Source organism: Phoca vitulina, unplaced genomic scaffold (assembly GCF_004348235.1).
Source record: "Phoca vitulina isolate PV1807 unplaced genomic scaffold, GSC_HSeal_1.0 scaffold25, whole genome shotgun sequence".
NCBI classification, from domain to species: Eukaryota; Metazoa; Chordata; class Mammalia; order Carnivora; family Phocidae; genus Phoca; species Phoca vitulina.
This window is the reverse complement of record NW_022589728.1, coordinates 10,773,119-10,793,171: the sequence shown is the minus strand read 5'-3', so window position 1 is coordinate 10,793,171 and position 20,053 is coordinate 10,773,119. Positions and strand designations below refer to the sequence as shown.

General features: G+C 39.9%; 1 protein-coding gene and 1 pseudogene across 2 annotated transcripts in view; one reads left to right on the top strand and one right to left on the bottom strand.

Moving 5' to 3' along the window:
• SDCBP (syndecan binding protein) overlaps positions 1 to 4,703 on the bottom strand; it is a 35,798-nt gene extending 31,095 nt beyond the window's left edge. The window contains exon 1 of one of the 2 annotated variants that reach the window (XM_032421520.1): positions 4,571 to 4,703. The gene's annotated coding sequence lies outside the window, so the exon portion shown is untranslated. The remainder of the gene's footprint in view (positions 1 to 4,570) is intronic. The other variant, XM_032421519.1, reaches the window with a different exon arrangement.
• A 12,437-nt stretch (positions 4,704 to 17,140) lies between these two features.
• LOC116643235 lies at positions 17,141 to 17,608 on the top strand (annotated as a pseudogene).
• Positions 17,609 to 20,053: the final 2,445 nt, after the last annotated feature.

The following is a 20,053-nucleotide window of genomic DNA, read 5'->3' as shown; positions in this document are numbered from 1 at the left end:
TCAGAATCACAATGACTTTTTTTCAGGAATAGAAAACTCATCCTAATCCATATAAAATCTCAAAGGATTCAAATATACAAAACAATCTTGAAAAAGAACAAAAGTGGAAGACTCATACTTCCTCATTTCAAAATGTACTATAAAGCTACACTAATCAAAACAGTAAGGTATTAGCATAATGGCATATAGATCAATGGAAAAGAACAGAAAGCCTAGAAATAAAGCCTCACATATATGTTAAATGATTTTTGACAAGAGTGCCAAGACCATTCAATGAGTGAAAGTCTTTTCAACAAATGGCGCTGAGAAAATTGGACATCCATGTGCAAAAGCATGAAGGTGGACCCTTATCTAACACTACTTACAAAAATTAACTCAAAATGGGTAAAAGAGCTAAACTTAAGACGTAAAACAATAAAAACTCTTAGAAGAAAACAGGACAAAAGATTGATGACTTTGGATTTACCAGTGATTTATTTGGACATGATACCAAAGATACAGGTAACAAAAGAAAATCTACACACTGGACTTCATGAAAATTTTAAATTTTTGTACATGAAAAGACAGCCTCAACAGAGCAAAAAAAAGCAACCCACAGAATGGGAGAAAATATTTGCAAATCATATATCCAATAAGGGATTAATACCTAGAATATTTAGAGAACTACTAAAACTCAACAAGAAAAAAAAACTGGCAAAGGACTTGAATAGACATTTGTCAAAAAAAGATACAAGAATGGCCATAAACACATGAAAAGATGCTCAACATCATTAATCATTACAAAAATGCAAATCAAAACTAGGAGATACCACCTTCACACCCATTAGGATGGCTACTATAAAAAAAAAAAAAAACAAGTATTGAAGGAAAACTGGTCAGATACATGCAAAAGAATGAAATTGGACCACTTTCTCACACTATACACAAAAAATAAAATCAAAATGGATTAACGACCTAAATGTGAAACCTGAAACCATAAAAATCCTAGGAGAGAGCACAGGCAGTAACGGCTCTAACATGGGCTATAGCAACATTTTTCTAGGTTAAGTCTCCTGAGGCAAGAAAACCAAAAGCAAAAGTAAACTATTGGGACTACCTCAAAATAAAAGGTTTCTGCACAGCAAAAGAAACAATCAACAAAACTAAAAGGCAACCTACTGAATGGAAGAAGATATTTGCAAATGACATACCTGATAATGAGTTAGTATCCAAAATATATAAAGAACTTATACAACTCAAAGCCCAAAGAACAAATAATCCAATTTAAAAATGGGCAGAAGACATGAACAGACACTTCTCTAAAAAACACATCCAGATGGCCAACAGACACATGAAAAGATGTTCAACATCACTCATCATCAGGGAAATGCAAATCAAAACCACAATGAGATATCACTTCACACCTATCAGAATGGCTAAAATCAAAAACACAAGAAAAAACAAGTGTTGGCCTCGATGTGAGAAAAAGGAACCCTCTTGCACTGTTGGTGGGAATGCAAACTGGTGCAGCCACTCTGGCAAACAGTATGGAAGTTCCTCAAAAAATTAAAAATAGAACTACCCTACAATCCAGTAATTGCACTACTGGGTATTTACCCAAAAAATTCAAAAACACAAATTCAAAGGGATACATGCACCCCTGTGTTTATTGCATTATTTACAATAGCCAAACTATGGAAGCAGCCCAAGTGTCCATCAACAGATGAATGAAGATGATGTGGGATGTACACACACACACACACACACACAGAATATTATTCAGCCATAAAAAAGAATGACATCTTGCCATTTGGAAATGAATAAGCTAGGGAGTATGCTAAGCAAAATAAGACAGAAAAAGACAAATACCATATGATTTCACTCATATGTGGAATGTGGAATTTAAGAAACAAATGAGCAAAGGGGAGAAAAAGAGGCAAACCAAAAAACAGACTCTTAACTATAGAGAACGAACTGATGGTTACCAGAAGGGAAGTGGCTGGGGGGATCAGTGAAATTGGTGACGGGGGATTAAGGAATGTATTTGTCCTAATGAGTACTGGGTGATATATAGTATTATTGAATCACTATATTGTACACCTGGAACTAATGTAACACTGTATGTTGACTATATTGAAATTTTAAAAGAAGGATCAATTAGAGGGGATGTGGAAAAATTGGAACCCTTGTGCACTGCTGATGGGAATATAAAATGGTAGAGCCACTAGAAAACAGTATGGTGGTTCCACAAAAAAAAAAAAAAATTACCATATGATCCATCATTCCACTTCCGGGTATACACCCAAAAGAATTAAAATCTATGTCTAAAGAGAGATTTGTACCCCCATGTTCACAGCAGCAATATCCACAAAAGCTCAAACATGGAAGTAATGCAAGTGTCCACCTATAAATGAATGGACAAGCAAAATGTGGTATACACATACAATGAAACATTATTCAGCTTTAAAATGGAAAGAATTTCTGCGACATGCTGGATGAATCTTGAAGACATTACATTAAGTGAAATACACCAATCACAAAAAGACAAATACCATATGATCCCACTTATATGAGGTACTTAGTCAAAATCATAAAGGTATAATGGTGGTTACTAAGGTCTGGGGGGAAGGAGAGAATGGGGACTTATTGTTTAATGGGTATAGAGTTTCCATTTTACAAGATGAAGAGTTTTTTAAGGATGGATGGTGGTAATGGCTGTACAACATAGTCAGTGTATTTAAAAACCTGTGAACTGCACACTTAAAAATGGTTAAGATGGTAAATTTTGTTGTGTGTATTTTACCACAATAAAAAAGAAAAGAGGAAGGGGGAGAATATGTTTGTTTGTATAGGTATTAAATATTCCTGGATGGATACCTAAGAAACATAAAACAGTTGGCTCCTACAGGAAGGAAATGTGGTTGGCTGGGGGGGCCTTTAGAAGGAAGGAGACTACACTGAGAACCTATTTTATTGCTTACATTTCGAGCCATGTTACTGTTCATCACCTCAAAAATTAAATAAATGTACAAATAATGCTGGCAGTACTTGGAAAGAAATTAATAAATGCTAATATAACTATTACTAGATTTTTTTGAAGTTGTTCAGAGGAATTTTTTTTTTTTTTTTTTAGAAAATCTTGGCATTTACTACCTAAAAAAAGTACCTATATCTGGCAAACATAGGAAAAAAAATAGTTGAGTTATGTTTAAGAAATGGTTTTACTGAAGAGTACATTCAACTGTCAACTATTTGTAAATTCATCCTCTTATGGTAAAGATTTTCATATGCTTATAATACTCAAAATAACTAAAAGTTAACGTTGTCGAAGTTAAATCTGGATTATAATGGACTATTTCCTGAACATTTTAAAAGACATTCCACTTCCTTATTTTCATTCTGTGGCACAAACCACTTGATCTATAATATTTCCGTACCATTTAAAGGACAAAAATTTATAGAGCTAAATTGGTAACAGAAAACATGAAAAAAAAAATTTTTTTTAACCGTTTGCCCTCAACCTCAAATAGAAAAGGTAAAGATTGGAAAATGTGAATTTTAATCACTTACATACATTGAAGATAAAGCTAACAGCCTGCAGCTGTTTTCAATGTAATTTTCCTTTTTGTTTTTTTCTTTCAAACACGGAGATGTTAAGAGTTTGGTAAACCAAATGTACTTATGAAGTTATGTACTTACATAAAGGAAAAAAGAAATCACAGTAAATGCGTATGCAGATAATATATACAGACTAGATAACCTAGAAATTCCTTTCAAAAACTGGCACATTGGAAGACTCCATGATTAAATAATTCCACTTTGGTGAAAAGGTAAACTCCACATCCATATGCCTTCACTTTCCCATTACTACAAGGAAATCGTGAAATGAAAACTGTGAGTCATTAAAGCTCAAGGGATATTTCCTTCTGCACACACCCCGCTGGAACGTTTCTCCCTTTCCTCCAACTTCTCCAGGAATAGGCGCGCAGCGAACAACCCCTCCCCACCCCCTTCCAGAAAGTCAAGGCTTGGCCCACTCAACAGACACCTCCTTCCTCCTTCCAAATCCAGGGCGGTCCGATCAAGCCACCCAGGAAGGTGACTGGGTACAGTCCAAGGAACGCAGAGCACCGTGACGAGCCACAGCCAGCCGCTCTTCCTTCCACCGGTCCCCAGGGATCTCAGCCAAGAGGAACAAAAAACGGTCGAGACGGACCGGAACGAGGAGTCCGAGCTGAGGCGGCAGCTGACGGCGTCGCCGCGGGCCGGGCCTCAGGGCTGTCCCTAACCCCGCCGACCCCCGGCGTCCCCCCACCGCCCCCTCGCCCCTCGCCCCAGTCCCGGGCGAGACCACGAAACCCACAGGGTCGCAGGCAGAGCGAGCCGCTCGTGCAAACTTTCGCCCCGGGCCCCGCAGGACGCAAGGAGGGGCGCGGAGACCACTGAGGAGAGGGCGTCGCCGCCGCTTCCCGAAAACCTCTGAGACCCAGACGCTCTCCGCTAGGTGACCCGTGGCTCCATCGCCTCCGCCCCTAGTCCCCGCACCCAGGACGCGGCCTGAGCGCCCCTCTCTCCCCACACCGCTGCTCACCTAGGCCACAAGGACCCGCTCACCGCCGTTGCCGCCGCCGCCTCCGGTAACTGGCACGGACTTGCGAGACCCGAAGACAGAAGAGCCGCTCGAGCCCGAGGACCGCCCGCGAGGCTCGTCACGGTGCCGCCCCCGCCTTCCGCCCGCGCACGCGCGCGGCTCCTGGTCAGGTGACCCAGTCCCTATGGTAACAGGGCAGCGGGGAGCGGGGGCGGGATGACTGGGGCGGGGCGTGGGCCGCTCCTGCTCGTGCTAGGGTTGGGGAAGGTAAAGCCGCCCACCCGCTGCCCGGGCTTATGCTCCCCACCTTCTCCACCCTCCCCAGGGGTAGTGCGGGAGGGTCGGTGCTACCTGTCCTGTGCTGTGTTCATCTGTCCTCAAGGTCATTTGGTTCCCATCACCTCCAGTACAAAGAGAGTCTTGAGAACCTATCCTTTGGAGATTTCCTTGCCAGCCTTGGACTTCCACCACTTTACTCCTACTCATCTTGACCCTCTCACTTTACACTCACAGAAACATTGCTTCCACTAACCCTTCTCAACTCCTGCCCTCTTTGTTACAACTTTTTTCTTTGGCTTTTATTACTCTTTGTCCATCTGAGCGAAAAGTTCATTGGCTGTTCAAGGTTATGCGTAGTACTGCGCAAAAGCAATAGCCCATTTCCTAATGCAAACACTAAAAATCTATATTTCTTGAGGGCTGACTATGTTCCAGGTACTGTCCTAAGAACTTGATGTAGATGGACTTTAGTCCTTACACCAATCTATAACATAGATACAACATCCCTGTTAGCACGCAGAGAAACTGAGGCACTAAATTAGCCAAGTTTATCATAGTTACCATAGAGTAACATAGAGTACTTGACAAAATAGCATTAACTTCGAAGCATTTAATTTCTAGCTAAGTTATTTAGTGCCACACAACTTAATGTGGTCAAACTAATAAAAATCTGAGCATAAAAGAGATGACAAGTAAACAAGATGAAAACTCACCCTCAGAGTTTATGGTCTAGCTGATAAAATAGACATTTAAAAATAATTAGACAATAGGTTGGTAAGGAAGAAATATACCTGTTTTTTAATAATAAACATGTGACATGATCATGTACAAAATCCCAAAAAATTAACCAAAAAAAAAACCCTAAAAATAATAAGCAATCATAGCAAAGTTGTAAGATACAAGGTTAATATATACAAAAGCTACTTGTTTATATTTTCCAGGAATGCACAACTGGAATTTGAAATTAAAGACACAATACCACTTACATTAGCACAAAAAAAAAATGAAATACTTAGGTATAAATCTAACACAATGTGTACAAAATCTATATGAGGAGAACTATAAAATTTGGATGAAAGAAATCAAAGAAGATCCAAATAAATGGAAAGATATTCCATGTTTATGAGTGGGAAGATTGAATATTGTCAAGATGTCAGTTTTGGGTGCCTGGGTGACTCAGTCGGTTAAGCAACTGCCTTCAGCTCAGGTCATGATCCTGGAGTCCCGGGATCTAGTCCCCCATCGGGCTCCCTGCTCAGCAGGGAGTCTGCTTCTCCCTCTGACCCTGCCCCCTTCTCATGCTCTCTTTCTCTCTCTCATTCTCTCTCTCTCTCTCTCTCAAATAAATACAATCTTAAAAGAAAAAAGATGTCAGTTCTTCCCAACTTGATAGGTTTGACACAATCTCAATTAAAATCTCAGCAAATTATTTTTTGGACATCAACAAGCTAATCCTAAAGTCTTTATGGAAAGACAAAAGTCCCAGGAGAGGCAACCAATACTGAAGAAGAGGAGCAAAGTCACAGGCCTGACAGTGCCCAATATTAAAATTTGCTATAAAGCTACAGTATTCAAAACAGTGTGGTATTGGCAAAAGACTAGAAAAATAGATCAGTGGAAAGAATACAGAGTCCAGAAATAGACTCACACAAATACATTCAATGGGTCTTTGACAAATGTGTCAATTGGATAGTTTTTTCAAAAAATGATTCTGGAACAACTGAACATCCACATGCAAAAAAAAAAAAAAATGTGTAAACATAGACTTTACACCTTTTGCAAAACTTAATTTGAAATGGATCATTGGGGCACGTGAGTGGCTCAGTCAGTTAAGCATCTGCCTTCAGCTCAGGTCTTGATCCCGGGGTCCTGGGATAGAGCCCCACATCGGGCTCCCTGCTCTGCAGGAAGCCTGCTTCTCTCTCATTCTCTGCCCCTTCTCCCTGCTTGTGTTCTCTCTCTCTTTCTGAAATAAATCAATACAATCTTAAAAAAATAAAATGAAATGGATCACTGACTTAAATTTAAAATGCAAAACTAAACTTCTGAAAGATAACATTGGAGAAAATCTAGGTGACCTTGGGTTTGGTCATAAGTTTTTAGAAACAACAAAAACACAATCCATGAAAGAAAAAATTTACAAGTTAAACTTCACTAAAATTTAAAACTTCTGCTCTGTGAAAGACACTGTTCAGAGAAGGAAAAGAAAAGCCACAAACTAGGAGAAAATATTTGCAAAATACATATCTGATAAAGGACTTGTATTCAAAATACGCAAAAAACACTGAAACCTCAACAATAGGAAAACAACCCAATTTAAAACTGGGCAAAAGATCTGAACAAACACCTCACCAAATAAGATATACAAATGAAAAGTGAGTGTATGAAAGGAGACTCAACAGCATATGACATTAGAGAAATGCAAATTAAAACAACAATGAGATGCCACGACATGCCTATGAGCAAGGCTAACATCCAAAATACTGACAACACCAAATGCCAGTGAGGGTATGGAGCAACCAGAATGCTTGTTCATTGCTGGTAGGAATGTAAATGGTACAGCCACTTTGGATGGTAATTTGGAAGTTCTTAACACAGATCAACATACTCTTGCCATATGAACCAGTTACCATGCTCATGAATATTTGCTCACATGAGTAGAAAACTTATGTTCACACAAAACTTTGCACGTGGGGGTGCCTGGGTGGCACAGTTGGTTCAGCTTCTGACTCTTGGTTTCGGCTCAGGTCATGATCTTGGGGTCTTGATATCGAGCCCCACGGCGGGCTCCACACTCTGTGTGGAGTCTGCTTGGGATTCTTTCTGCCTCTCCCTCTGCCTCTCCTGCCTGTGCTCTCTCCCTCTCAAGTAAATAGATAACTCTTTAAAAACAAACAAACAAAAAAAACTCTGCACGTGAATATTTATAGCTGCTTTATTCGTAATTGCCCCAAACTGGAAGCAAACATGATATCATTCAATAGGTGAATAGATAAACTGTGGTACATCCATACTATGGAATATTATTCAGCAATAAAAAGAAATGAGCTGTCAAGTCAAGCAAGAACACGGAGGAAACTTCAATGCATATTTCTATGTGAAAGCAGTCTAAAAAGGCTACATACTATATGATTCTAACTATATGATATTATGGAAAAAGTCAAATTATAGAGGCAGTAAAAAATAGTTACCACAAGTGTGGGAAATAAGGAGAAGGATAAGTAGGTGAAACACAGGGTGGTGAATCTATTTTGTATGATATCATAATGGTAGACAATGACATTAGCTTTTGTCAAAAGCCATAGGACCGTATGTGGTGTGCATATATATACTTAGTCTTTGTCTCCAGTTCCTGGATCAGAACTTCAGAAACCCTTTGAGTTTCAAGAGTGAGAGGTGTGTCCTTATTATGTTAATGAGGTGGCTAATGGCTGGAGGGTGTAGGAGTCCTAGATAGCTTCATGCTGGAGGCTGGTTGTCAGGAAGACCAAGCGTTTGATTAGAGACAGGGCCCCTGGGTGGCTCAGTCTGTTAAGTGTCTGGGTTCAGCTGTGGTCATGATGCCAGGGTCCTGGGATCGAGTCCCGCGTTGGGCTTCCTGATCGGTGGAGAGCCTGCTTCCCCCTCTGCCTGCCACTCCCCCTGCTTGTGCTCTCTCTCTCTCTGTCAAATAAATTAAAGTCTTAAAAACATTTTTTTTTATTAGAGTTGGTACTTTCAGCCTCGGTTCCCCACCTTTAAGGAGGAGAGGGCACTGGAGACTGAGTTCATGCACAGGTTCCCAGGTAGAAGAAACAGGTTCTATGCTCATGACTGAGAATCAGAATAGATTGGACTTCTCAATAGAAATGCCTGAAGCCATTAGACAATGGACCAATGCCTTCAAAATTATAAAGGAAAGTGATTTCTAACCTAGAGGTCTACACTGAGGCAGATGAGATCATTCAAGTGTGATACATGAAGACATTTTTATAAACAATACAAAGAATCATAAAGTTTATCTCTTATGCTCTCTTTGTCAGAAAGTAAATGACAACCTAAATGTGCATTTGCTGCACAAAAATAAGAATACAGCAAGGAAAAAGAAAAGGGGGTGAGGAGGTTCTCTCAACACAGAGGCTTCAGCCTCAGGTGAACATTGTTGAAGAACATGAAGGGAGATCCTCGAATGACAGCTATACAAGAGGCCCGGAAGGGAGCAATCCCATTTGAAACTGGATGATAGAGGGCTCTAGGGGTAATGTCTCCAAGAAAAGTAACATATTTGAACAGAACAAGAGATTCCTGTTTCTCGGAGAGGGGAGATGAATTAATAAGAAATTAGAGTACAAAGCAGTGGGGGAAAAAATGAGGCAAATTGACCAAGAAAAGAAATGTAATCATATCACTTTACATGACTCATCTTTGAATAATATCTGTGTAGACACAGTAAGATCAACATATTATTTATTAGTTTAGACCCAAAACATGATCACAGGTTAGCTATAGATGCTAGTATTATTTTCCAGAACATCCAACCATATTTTTATTACCTGTGAAAGGTGTGGCTCATGACTATGATAGAATGTTTAGTACTGATGACCACTTCACTATGGCAAAATAATGTATGATCAAGGAATTTTAAAAATAGCTTTGTAAAAGAATACAAGAACACCAATTCAAAGGGATACATGCACCCCTATGTTTATAGCAGCATTATACACAATAGCTAAGATATGGAAGCAGCCCAAGTGTCCATCGACTGAGGAATGGGTAAAGAAGATGTGGTGTATACATACAATGGAATATTATTCAGCCATAAAAAAAGAATGAAATCTTGCCACTTGCAATGACATGGATAGAGCTAAAGTATAATGCTTAGTGAAACAAATCAGTCAGAGAAAGACAAATACCATATGCTTTCACACATATGTGGAATTTTAAGAAACAAAAGAAGGCAAATAAGCAAAGGGAAAAAATAAGTGCGAGAGAGACAAATCAAGGAACAGACGCTTAATATACAGAACAACTGATCGTTGGGGACCTGGGTGAAATAGGAGATGGGGATGAAGGAGTGTACTTGTTGAGATGAACACAGGGTGATATATGGAAGTGTTGAATTACATATCGTTCACCCGAAACTAACACTGTAAGTTAACTAACTGGAATTAAAATTAAAAACTTAAAAAAAAAGTAACTTTGTAAAATTGTAAATACCTGGGAAAAGGTAATTTAACAACAGAGACTATTCATATTTACACATGAATGTTCTATTATAAAATAACCAGTTTACACTAAATCCAAACTTAAAAAGTAATATTTACTAAGAAATAATTACTCACTTTTCACAAGTGTCTTTATATTTATCTCCATGTTCTTTTTCAATAGGGAGCACCCCTCATGCATTTAAAAAGTGACTGAATTAACAAAATATAATTTACATATTTGTTTTTCAGAAAGATACTCTCTTTTAAGTGAGATTCTCTAGAATGTACATAAACAAATTTGTTCCAGGAAAGTCAGCTGAGGAGTGTTTTAAGTGGTGGTTTCACTGTTCAATAAAACATTGTTTGTAATCTTGTTGATGTAAAACCGTGAGGAAGGAAATGTGTTCCGGAATGGAAGCACACATTCTAAAGAGTTTAGCGCAGTCTGGTTTGTCATGTGGCCGGGATTTCAAAAAGGAAGAGGAAGTTGCATAATTCAGTAGAGCAAGTGACCTGCAAGTGATCGACTATTTATGGTAAAATGAAATCTTAAGAAATAGCAACAATGCGGGGCGCCTGGGTGGCTCAGTTGTTAAGCATCTGCCTTCTGCTCAGGTCATGGTCCCAGGGTCCTAGGATCGAGTCCCACATTGGGCTCCCTGCTCCGCTGGAAGCCTGCTTCTCCCTCTCCCACTCCCCCTGCTTGTGTTCCCTCTCTCACTGTGTCTCTTTCTGTCAAATAAATAAATAAAATCTTAAAAAAAATAGCAACAATGCTAATTACGGTAGTACTATTCATTATTAGTATTTCAAGGACCTTAAAATGACAAAGTTCTCAGTTCTGAAAATTGAACAAAAATGTATCGTAATCATTCTTATATTTACTCCTACCCATAGGCAACATTATAACAGGAAGAGATCTAAGAGGCATTTTTTTGAAAATAAGAATACTGTACTTCAGGCATAGCATGGAATATAAAGAGATTTTAATATGTAATCATATCTTTGGTTAGGCATACCGGACCTTGGTAGTTAGTTGTTAGAGTATATTCCTATTTGTGGGTCTGCTTTTGTATCAGACCACTCAAAGTCCAAGTCTCACTGACTTGTTTCACTAAGCATTATACTTTAGCTCTATCCATGTCATTGCAAGTGGCAAGATTTCATTCTTTTTTTATGGCTGAATAATATTCCATTGTATGTATACACCACATCTTTTTTACCCATTCCTCAGTCGATGGACACTTGGGCTGCTTCCATATCTTAGCTATTGTGTATAATGCTGCTATAAACATAGGGGTGCATGTATCCCTTTGAATTGGTGTTCTTGTATTCTTTTACAAAGCTATTTTTAAAATTCCTTGATCATACATTATTTTGCCATAGTGAAGTGGTCATCAGTACTAAACATTCTATCATAGTCATGAGCCACACCTTCCACAGGTAATAAAAATATGGTTGGATGACATACCAGTAAGGTGAACATAACTTGTAAATATAGTTGAATTAATTTACTGTATGGTATTTGACTCTCCTTTCAAAGATGTGTGTTGAATTCTGCTTCCATAAAAAATTTAAATTTTACCACATTTAGAAAGTCCTCCCCTCCACAAAATAGAAATATTTTACGGGGCTGCTGAAAAATCTTCAAGCAAAACTAAAGTGAAATATGACTTAAAAAGGAAGGAGTTTCAATTGTCAATTGGGTCATTTGCTTTATTTCAAGGTTCTATTTTTTTTTTAATTTTTTAAAAAAGATTTTATTTATTTATTTATTGGAGAGAGAGAGAATGAGCAATAGGAAGGAGCAGAGGGAGAGGGAGAAGCAGGCTCCCTGCTGAGCAGGGAGCCCTTTGCAGGGCTTGATGCCAGGATCCTGGGATCATGACCTGATCCGAAGGCAGACACTTAACCGACTGAGCCACCCAGACGTCCCTGTTTTTCTAATTTTTTTTTTTTTTTAAGATTTTATTTATTTATTGGAGAGAGAGAGCACAAGCAGGGGGAGCGGCAGAAGGAGAGGGAGAAGCAAACACCCTGCTGAGCAGGGAACCTGACGCGGGACTCATCCCACGACCCCAGGATCATGACCTGAGCCGAAGGCAGATGCTTAGCAGACACTTAACAGACTGAGCCACCCAGACGCCCCACAGTACAGCCATTTGAAGAGTTCTGCTCATTGGCTTCTGACACAGGTGTCCATCTGTGCATCCACCACCCCAGCCCTCGGGCATCGCATTCCTGTCATTCTGGAAGGTTCCGTCCCAGGTGTGCCTTCCCCGTCGCCACCCCTGCCGGGTGACCGCCGATGGCTTTCCTCCACTCAGCGTTAGGTGTTCTCCTTCCTTTCAAATCGTGGTAAAATACAGAAAACAAAATCTCGCATCTTAACCATTTCTAAGCGTTCGGTTCAGGGGCATTGAGTACATTTTCGGTGTCCAGCAGCTGTCGCCACCCTCCCCCTCCAGAACGTTTCCATCGTCCCACACCGGAACTCCGTCCCCAGTGGCTCCCCAGCCCAGCTGCTCCGTCTTTGTGCCTCGGATCGCTGCAGGATGTCCTGCGAGTGGATCCTACAGGACTTGTCCTTTTGTGACTGGCCTCCTGGCGGATCATAACATCCTCGGGGGTCACCCATGTCCTGGCGCGCCCGGGCTTCATTCCCGGAAGGTTAAAGAACAGCGCGTCGTGTGTCCCTGCCTCCGTGACGCACAGCTGGGTGGCGTCCACGCTCCCGATGCTGTGGGTCATGCTGCTGCGAGCCGGCGCACATGCATTCCTGATCCAGGCCGCGCTCATGTGTGTCGCCTTGGGGGGGAGGTTGCTGCTGGCTCGGGGAGCTCATATACATGGAGCCTCGTGCCCTCTGTTTGGCCGCCTCTGCTCCACCTGCCGTCCGAGATATTTGTCCGGGTTGCCATGCGTGCCCATAGTTTGTTCTGGTTGCTCCCTGATGTTCCTCTGCGGATTCAGCACAGGGGCGGACTGTTCTTTTGCCGACGGACAGACGCCCGGGGCTGTTCTGGGAGTGAGGAGTCAGAGGTGCTGTGTCTGTTTCTCAGAGCTGATGTGTGCACAGCCCGCCCCTCTGCGCAGCTCAAGGTTCTATTTTCTATATTCTTTCACTGACCACGATGAATAATTCTTACAAGGAGCAAAATTTAAATATATTTTAATGCACTTGATACATAATTCTTATACAGAAAATATAAAGAAATGATCAATACTACACAAGAATTTACGAGAGCACTTTTGAAATAGCCATGTTGATAAAAGGACACAGCTCTTTTTCTACATCAGTGTCCGAAAAAATCATTAAAGGAACACTGTAATATTTTGAGTCCACTTCTATTCGAGTTAATTTTTAATAATATCTGGAATATTTAAGAGCATATGGGTTCCACTAAGAAAGCAAAATCATTGAAGTCTCTAAATTCATCCTCACTCCACAGGAGATGGGCCACATTGACATTTGGGTTATCCTGGGCTCCATCATTTACTAGCTGGGTGTTCCTCTACCACACAGGATAGTACTCTTTCAGCATATTAAAAATTGTATTTGCTTTTAACTGTGGAATTCTAGCGGGGATTCCTCCCTAAATTGTGGAAGCACACACCCTTAAAAAGGATGCCAAATGCTTTGTTCCAAGTTCGACGTGGCCAAAAGTGTTCCAGATGTTCAGAATCAATCATTTGGTTGCATTTACATGGCCAGGAAAATGCATAATTTCTGAACTGTATTCATAAGGAAAATTACCGTAGTTTCAAACATTTAGTCTCTTCTGTGTGGATAATGAGACAATTGTATTAATTTGACCTTTGGATGGCACCCTCATCCTTCAGTTCTTGCCATAGTCCTTGTCATGTAATTTTACATGTCATCAGAAGTGGTCTTGTCTTTGCCTGTCTTCCCAGTTGTTTCTTCTGTGTAATCATTACTTCATCTTATAGAAACTTCCTGAGGGCTGGGGCGATGCTTGAAATGGTCTTTGATGCCTGGCATAATGCCTGAGGAACAGAAATTTTTCTATAATTCTAGAGTTATTGGATTTTCTCTTCCTAGAATCTATATTGGTTTTCACATTTTAACAACTCAGAGCTTAAGGTTTCTGTAATAATCAATGTCAACAAAATATTTCAGCTGCCAGGCCAAAGAGTAAGTTGAGACATTTTTTCAGCCTCCTCATGTAGCCATGCCCAGAAGTATCCCTTGAACACTTTGTCACCTGGTTGCATTATTTGCATTCTTACCACTCCAGCTGTTAAATTTTAACATGTCTGGATTCCTGTTGTCACCAAAAATGCCTTCAAAAAGGTTACACAGTGAAGTAACTAAAAACCACAAGATAAGGAGCAGATTGCCTGTGCAATTAAAGGCATCTTTGGGCACCTGGTGGCTCAGTTGGTTGAGGGTCTGACTCAATTTCCTCTCAGGTCATGATCTCAGGGTTGTGGGATCCAGCCCCGAGGCCAGCTCCTCACTGAGCATGGAGTCTGCTTAAAATTCTCTCTCTCCTTCCCCTTCTGCTCCTCCCCCCACCCTCATGTGTGCTTGCATGCACGTGCTCTCTCTCTTTAAAAAATAAAATTAAAAAATAAATAAAAGCAACAAAACAAGGCCAGAAAGAGGATTTAATTATCTCACCTACATGTATGTTTTTAATTATTTTATTATTTTTTTCATCATGATAAGTGTACCCTTTAATCCCCATCACATATTTCACCCATCTCCGCCACCCACCTCCCCTCTGGTAACCATCAGTTTGTTCTCTATAGTTGAGAGTCTGTTTCTTGGTTTCTCTTTCTTCTTCTTTTTTTCTTTGTTCTTTTGTTTTGTTTCTTAAATTCCACATATGAGTGCAATCATATGGTATTTGTCTTTTTCAGTCTGACTTATTTTACTTAGCGTTATACTCTCTAGCTCTATCTATGTCATTGAAAATGGCAAGATTTTTTAATAATATTTATAAATATTTGTAATATTTTATATTACATATATATAAGATATCACATCTTCTTCATCCATTCATCAATTGTTGGACACTTGGGCTGCTTCCATAGTTTGGCTATTATAAATAATGCTGCAATAAACATAGGGGTGCATGTATCTCTTTGAATTCCTGTTTTTGTATTTTTTGGGTAAATGCCTAGTACTGCGGTTACTGGATCATAGGGTAGTTCTATTTTTAATTTTTTGAGGAATTCCATACTGTTCTCCAGAGTGGTTGTAGCAGTTTGCATTCCCACCAACAGTGCATGAGAGCTCCTATTTCTTCACATCCTAACACTTGTTTCTTGTGTTTTTGATTTTAGCCATTCTGATAGGTGTGGAGTGGTATCTCATTGTGGTTTTGATATGCATTTCCCTGATGATAAGTGATGTTGAACATCTTTCTATGTGTCTGTTGGCCATCTGGAAGTCTTCTTTGGAGAAATGTCTGTTCGTGTCTTCTGCCCATTTTTAAACTGGACTGTTTGTTTTTTGGATTTGAGTTGTATAAGTTCTTTATATATTTTGGATACTAACCCTTTATTGGATAAGTTATTTGCAAATATTTTCTTCCATTCAGTAGGTTGCCTTTTAGTTTTGTTGGTTGTTTCTTTTGCTGTGTGGAAACTTTTTATTTTGATGTGGTCCCAATAGTTTACTTTTGCTTTCATTTCCCTTGCCTCAGGAGACATATCTAGAAAAATGTTGCTGTGGCCGACGTCAGAGCCATTACTGCCTGTGCTGTCTTCTAGGATTTTTATGGTTTCAGGTCTCACATTTAAGTTTTTAATCCATTTTGAGTTTATTTTTGTGTATGGTGAAAGAAAGTGGGCCAGTTTCATTCTTTTGCATGTAACTGTCCAGTTTTCCCAACACCATTTGTTGAAGAGATTTTTTTTTTCCCTTTGTATACTCATTTTTCCTTTGTGGAAGATTAATTGACAATATAATCATGGGTTTATTTCTGCGTTTTCTATTCTCTTCTATTAGTCTATGTCTATTTTTATGCCAGTGTCATATTGTTTTAATATGTATTTTTGTATTTGTATTATACCACTTTGTATTATAACTTGAAGACTGAAATTATAATGCCTCCAGTTGTTTTTGTTTTTCAAAATTGCTTTGGCTATTTAGGGTCTTTTGTGACTCCATATAAATTTTAGGATTTTTCTAGTTCTGTGAAAAATGCTGGTGGTATTTCGATAGGGATTGCATTAAGTGTGTAGATTGCTTTGGGTATTATAGCTGTTTTAACAATATTTGTTCTTCCAATCCATGAACATGGTATGTCTTTCCATTTCATTGCATTGTCTTGTATTTCTTTCAAGAGGCGTTTTATAGTTTTTAGAATACAGGTCTTTAACCTCTTTGGTTAAGTTTATTCCTAGATATGTTATTGTTTTTGGTGTAATTGTAAATGGGATTGTTTTCTTACTTTCACTTTCTGCTGCTTTATTATTAATGTATAGGAATGCAATGGATTTCTGTACAATGACTGAGACTTTGCTGAATTCATTTATCAATTCCAGGAGTTTTTTGGTGAAGTCTTTAGGATTTTATATACATAGTATCATGTCATCTGCAAATAGTGAGAATTTTACTTTTTCCTTATAAATTTGAGTGCCTTTTATTTCTTTATGTTGTATAATAGCTATGGCTAGGACTTCCAGTACTATGTTGAATAAAAGTGGTGAGAGTTCCAAGACTGAAACAATCCTGTTTATAGGAGGCCTTCAATTTTCCACTCTTCTTTCCCGTGTTCGGTACAAATATGGTATCAAGAGTCAGCTTCAACCCTTCAGCCAACTTACTCTCCAAAGAGATTTCTGTTCCAAGAGTATTGTCTGTGTTTCATTTCTGGGTGAAGGTAAGTCCATAGTTACAGACCTTATATTTGGTCTCTATGTTTCCTGATGCTTTCCCTGTATCAGTGTAAGCATGACCAGAAGTAGAAAATTCCACTCCACTACAACATTTGGTTCTCAGATCTATTTTGACCATGCTGAATCCATATCCTTTATTGAAGACATCCTTGGTGGCCTTTCCTAGGTCACAGTAAGTTGGTGTGTTACACATATCTCTGACCAGAGGGCCTGTCTCTGCTCCACCAGGGCGATGCTGAAGGTTGATACAGACTTTTCTGGACCAACCATCTATGGCTGGGCTGTGTTAGCCTTTGAAGGTTGGCTTACTGGCTATCAGGTGAGTTTTGACATAGCCAAATCCAAACTGTCACAGAATAATTTCGCCCTGGGTTACAAGGCTGCAGACTTCCAGCTGCACACTCATGTGACTGACGGCACTGAATTTGGAGGGTCTATCTATCAGAAGGTTAAGGAGAAGACTGAAACGTCAATAAACCTTGCCTGGACAGCCGGCAGTAACAATACCCATTTTGGCATTGCTGCTAAACACAAGCTGGACTGTAGAACTTCTCTATCTGCTCACGTAAATAATGCCAGCCTGATTGGACTGGGTTTGTACTCAGACTCTTCGACCAGGCGTCAGACTGACCCTATCAGCTTTAATTGAAGGAAAGAACTTCAATGCAAGGTTGGGTTGGAATTTGAACTAGAAGCTTAATGTGGTTTTAAGTAAAGCATCTCATTTGTCCCTGGAGGTGAAGAGAACCCACTATATTCTGGCCTTAAAATTCTTCTGTCAGTCCTGGGGAGGTTTTCTGGGGACCCTCTATCACTATCGCCCTAGACCTTACCCCACTGCTCTCCTGCCCTGACTCCCTGACTCCTGCATCCCGCCACTCAGGCTCTCATTCTGGAAGAGTATATCCCCTCGTAGCCTCCTGAGTAAAGGAGCATGAATGGTAAAATGTTTAAGACTTGGCATTTTTCAAGATTTTTTTTCTAGATGATACAAGAAGATGAAATTATGGAAGGTAGCCTGTCGGAAAGCCAACCGTGACTGAAGAATTGGTGCTGAGATGTGAAGGAGGAATATTGTATCAGTTATAGTTTGCTCTAGAGCTATTCTTATTGTTTTCCTAGTACAGCTAGTTTTTTTAAAAAATAAAATCATGTATGCATTCATTTAAAGCTTTGCATTCTACAAAAGCATGTGCTAAAAAAAGGGCATATGGGATAAATAGGGTTAGGGGCAGACCATACTGTCTAACTTCATAAAAGGAGCACTAACAAAAACTATAAATATGTATTATTTATTTATTTTTTTAAAGATGTTATTTATTTATTTGATAGAGAGAGATACAGCGAGAGCAGGAACACAAGCAGAGGGAGTGGGAGAGGGAGAAGCAGGCTTCCTGCTGAGCAGAGAGCCTGATGCGGGGCTTGATTCCAGGACCCTGGGATCATGACTTGAGCTGAAGGCAGATGCTTAATGACTGAGCCACACAGGCACCCCTAAATATGTATTTTTTAAAAAATATTTTATTCATCTATTTAGAGAAAAAGAGAGAGCCTGTGCGCGTGAGCATGGGGAGGGGCAGAGGAAGAGGGAGAGAGAGAATCTCAAGCAGACTCCGTACTGAGGACAGAGCCCTGTGTGGGGCTCGATCTCGCAACCCTGAGACCATGACCTGAGCAGAAACCGAGAGTCAGATGCTTAACCAACTGAGCCACCCAGGTGCCCCTATTTTTCTTTTTTTAATGGCTCAGTTGGTCTCCACTAGCAGCTTGCCCTGTGTAGCATTTGAATTTAGGGACTTACACTTTCTTCCTTGAAATACAGGGCTATTTGCTTCCAAGAGGCCAGGTTTATCAAAATTAAAAATCTGATTCAGGAGGATTCATCATTTTTTTTAAATACAGAAGGGGTCACCTGGGTAGCTCAGTTGGTTAAGCATCTGCCTTTGGCTCAGGTCATGATTTTGGTGTCCTGGGATCAAGCCCCACTGTCCCTCTGCCTCTACCCCCCACTCGCGTGCTCTCTCTCTCTTGCTCTCTCTCCCTCTCAAATAAATAGTCTTTAAAAAAAGATTTAAGGGCTCCTGGGTGCTCAGTCTTAAGCATCTGCCTTCAGTTCAGATCATGATCTCTGGGTCCTGGGATCGAGCCCCGCATTGGTCTCCCTGCTCCGCAGGAAGCCTGCTTCTCCCTCTCCCACTCCCCCTGCTTGTGTTCCCTCTCTTGCTGTGTCTCTCTCTGTCAAATAAATAAATAAAATCTTAAAAAAAAATATATATATAACTAAAATAAGATTTAAAACACAGAAGGAAATATTGTTGCAACTTCCTTATCTGTCTTCATAGCTTCAACAAATAGCTTAATGTAGGGAAATGTGTAGCAGTTGTTGAAACCACTAACCCAGCCCTTGCTTTCACTAAAGGAAGGTACCTCTGTAGGATTTCTTAAAGTATTCATATATTGTCACTAAAGCTTGCTCTTTAATTGTGGAGGAAGTTTGCTCTGGATTTCTTGGAAATCACATGCTGGGAAAAATTGTTTACGAACCAAAGTGACTTCAGCATTATTACACTGATATCATTTCCCTACTTACCAATTGTCTGTGAGCTCATTTGTGTTGCCAAAACACACATGATAGCAGAATAGATTGGACGTTTTGTTCTTTGAAAGACTTGAGGGAATACACCACCCCTAGAATCTTAATGCTGTTTTGTTTTGTTTTGTCTCTTTCCTGTTTCCTCAATTTTCTCTCCATGTTTCTTTTCTTCTGTTCTCTACAAACAAGGAAAAATATGCTTGCTTTAGTTGGGATTATGTTCGGCTGCATACAGAAATCTAAAATAAAGTGGCTTAAACCATATGGACATTAATTTTTCTCACAGAAAAATAATCCAGAGGAAAATGATGCAAAATTCCTGCTCTGCCCTAGCCACCGCATTTACATTCCAAACACAGGAAAGAGGAAGAGCCGATGAGCTAAAGGGCACAGCCCCCTCCTTTTGTGGAGCCTTCTTCGAAGCCTCAGAGTGTACTTACATTCTATCTCACCGGCCACATCTAATTGCAAAAGGGTCTAAGAAATATCATCTTACAGCCAAGCATACTTCCCAGGGTTCTGTTATTAAAGAAGAAGGGAGAAGGGTTATTG